The following is a 3616-nucleotide window of genomic DNA, read 5'->3' as shown; positions in this document are numbered from 1 at the left end:
CCGTGGAGCCCTCAGGGAGGCAGGGTGGGCTGGAGTTGGAGCTGTGGCGTGGGGGAGGCAGGACTGGGCTTCCTGGCACCCAGCAGATAGCAAGGGCCTTTCTTGGAGAGCACTGCACATTCGAGGTCGTGTTCTCCTTTGTTGAACTTTGAGGACACTGACTACACTGGTAGCTTTTGATGACTTGGAGTGGGGCTGAGGGTCCCTCTTACTGAATGGAGCCATGCAGAAAAGGCTCTGGAGCCTCAGTCCTGAGAGGAGTCGAATCTCAGCAGGATCAACCATTACCCCTCTGTGCCTCACAGACTGCAGAGGCTCATCTAGCACCTTAAGTCATCTTGAGCTCATTTGTTTTATCTCAACAACCTAGTTGGGGTGGAAAGGTGGGAGGAACTGCCCCATTTTAGGTGGGAAGGAGTGACTTCCGTAAGGCTGGCAGCTAATTCAGTGCAGCACGAGGACTTAAATCTGTATCTGAATTGAGAGAAATAATCTAGACCACAAAAAGTATATATACTGCAGCGCCGCTCACTTTCTTGTGTGTGAAACTTTAGTAAAATTCACCAGGATCAGTGAGCTCAGAAAGACATCCCTGTCTCAGGTGAAAAAAGCCAGGACAGAGAGAGCTGCAGTGTTTCTGGGCGTCCCTGAAGCCCCAGGACTTGGAGGGGAAGGCTCCTCACCCCATCAGCGCAGGATGCCACGCCAGGTATCTTTCGTTTTGGAGGACTGGAGCTCGACCTAAACGTAAAGCTCATTTTGCCTCCCCTGTGATGGATTAGATATCCAGTAAAACGGTAGTGGGGGCCTCCCCCGGTGGTGCAGCAGTTGAGCACTGGGCTGTGAGGCTGCCTGCAGCCTCTGCAGTGCTGGTTCCATCCCCGACCGCCGGTGAGGGTCCCACAAAAAAAACAAAACAAAACAAAAAATGGCGGTGGGCTTGTGGTTTGCCTGCCTTGCGTTGCCTTAGTTCCTACATGTATTACAAGGGGTATACTTTCTGAAAAAACTGTAAAAGTATGTAACTAAGCCAAGGCTAGCTAAAAGGATGAATAATTCTTTACCCCCTTTTTACTCCCTGAAGTCCCCGGAAGTGGACAGCTTTCAGTTTTGCAAGCTGCTGCTGCTGTATTTCCAAAGCGGCATTGCTCTTTCCAAGTGCTGTGTTTGGGTCACCTTGGAGCTAGTGTATTTTTCCTGTACTGCTGAAAAGGGAGGTGCAGGTGGTGCCCCTTCACCCGAAACCTCAGCGTGTGTGGCCCAGAGCAGCATTCTTTGTTCAGCTCTTCCTTTCAACCACAGTACGGTGAGCAGGAAATCGACGTGGATGTACCACCTACTCTCCAGACCCTATTCCAGTTTCACAAATGCCAAGTCTTGCCAATAATAACCTTTCCAGTGAAAATACCTCTTTTTCTCTGGTGCCAGATCATGTGTTGCATATCAATGACACCACCTTGCTGCCTTTCATCTGGAACAAATCCTCAGATTTCTGTTTTTAGTGACCTTGACATTTTTTAGGTGTATAGGCCAGGTATTTCGTAGAATGCCCCTTGGTTTGGGATTGCCTGGTGTCATCTTAGTAGATTTGGGCTATGCGTGGGAAAACCAGAAATGGCAAGTTCTTCTCAAGGCCATACGTCACCGCTGGTTGGGGGTCCGCACATGGAGGGGCAGTCCACATACTTTGTAAAGTGACTCGGTGGAGCGAGATTCTGAGACAAATGTCATTTTCCTCTTCAAACCTCCACTGACTGGTTCTAACATCTATGTTGATTCTTGACTGAATAATTACTATTTATTCTAGTGGTGATTTTCAAATTCTACCTTTCCTTCTATATTTTATTTGGCATTCTAAGGAATACTCGTTCTTTCTCCCCCATTCATTCATTTATATCACCATGAGATGTTGGGTTCCACTGTGGGTTTCCTCTCCCCTTTGCTAATGTCTGAAAACTCTACCCAGACATCAGCAGAGACAATGGCGGGGCCCACCCTCTGTGTTTCTCTTCTCGATATTTCTGTTCTGCATGGGCTGGCGTCCAGTGTCGTGGGAACCATACATGTGTTGGCCTTTTTGTTTAGTTGTTTCGGGTCTGGGGGGCGGTGATTAAGTCTGGTGTCCGCTAGCTTAGCTAGAATTGGAAGGCTCTTGAAAGCATTGCTTTTCCTTCCTAGGTTGTCATAAAGTCTGATGCCATTTTGATTTGCATGAATTTTTTTTTGCTTGATGCTGTTTAAGATGTCTCTCCCTGGTATTCTGAGATTTCTCCATGTTGTATGTTGGTGTAGATTCTTCTTCCATTCAAACACCTAGACACATAGTACTTATTGTCTAGAAACTCATTGTTTTGACTTTTCAGCATTTTTATTGTTTTGTTAATTTCTCTCTAGAATTCGAGTTATAGTTGGATGTTGACCCCCTTATTAAACTGATCATTTTCTTTCATATTTTTTGCCCTACTTTGTGGAAGACATATTAATTTCTAAAACCTTTGTCTTTTATTCTTACTCCCTCTTCCCCCCCTATTCAATGGATGCAGTACTTTTTCTTAGACTTTTGTGCAATAATTGTTTCTTGGACAGCTTGTCCTATTCTCTATTATTTCCTGGGAGTTATTTTTGTTTTGGTATTTTATGTCACATACTTTCCCTCAAGCCTTAGATGTTTCTTGGCCACCTGTCCATATGCTTAACCCTCTTCAAGCGTTCACTTTCCCTGCAGAGCAAGAGGCTGGCATTTTCACCAGCTGCCAGTATCTGCAGCTCTTTTCTCTGGGTTAATGCCAAGAAAGGTCTTTCAGCCCTGCTGAATAAACTCAGGGCATGGCTGGAGTCGTGAACATCTCAGGTTTTCTCTAAAATTCAACTCTGGCCTTTTGAAGGGTGCTGAGGACTTGAACTTCTGCTTCTTTCAAGAATTTCCAATCCTTGTCTTTCCTTGGACGCGGGGCCTCCAATTCCCTTTACACTGTGATTTAAGGGGGGTTGCAAAGCTTGCTTCCCATGATTGCTTCTGCTAAGTATTCTTCTAGAAATTGCTGTCTTATTTCAGAAATTATGGATTGAAATGATCATTTCTGTTGTATTCATGAACGATTGTTTACTTCTCTTTCTTGGTATGTTTTTATTTTTAAAATAAAACATCACCAAGACGTCGGAATACTCTTCATGCTCCTTCCGGCCATTAACCCCCTAGGTGTCCAGAGACACCAGTCCAGAACAGCTACTATCTTGACATTTCGCCACTATCAGTTATTTTTGTCCATCTCAAACTCCACTTTTCTGCCAGCTTCTTTTGCTTCCGACTCATCCCCACTGTTGCACGTGTTGAGTCTGTTCATTTATTCCTGTGTAGTATGTGTGGCGTGTCCACCACTGAGGGAACTAACAGGTTTCACTAGTTTTGGCAACTACTATTACTGACACGAGGCTTCTTGTGCATGTCTTTTGGTGAGCATAAGTTATGTATTTCTGCTGCATTTATGCCTCAGAGTGGAGCTGCTGGCCAGGCGGGTATGTGTCCTGTGGCACCTGTTTACCAAGTAGCTGTGGGTTCCATCCTACAGCCCAGTAGGGGAGTGGGCTCTCCAGCAGGGTACAGTCTGTCTAGCTG

Source organism: Talpa occidentalis, unplaced genomic scaffold (assembly GCF_014898055.3).
Source record: "Talpa occidentalis isolate TD23 unplaced genomic scaffold, MPIMG_talOcc4v2.1 talOcc4.14, whole genome shotgun sequence".
Classification (NCBI taxonomy): Eukaryota; Metazoa; Chordata; class Mammalia; order Eulipotyphla; family Talpidae; genus Talpa; species Talpa occidentalis.
This window is presented reverse-complemented; position numbering follows the sequence as displayed.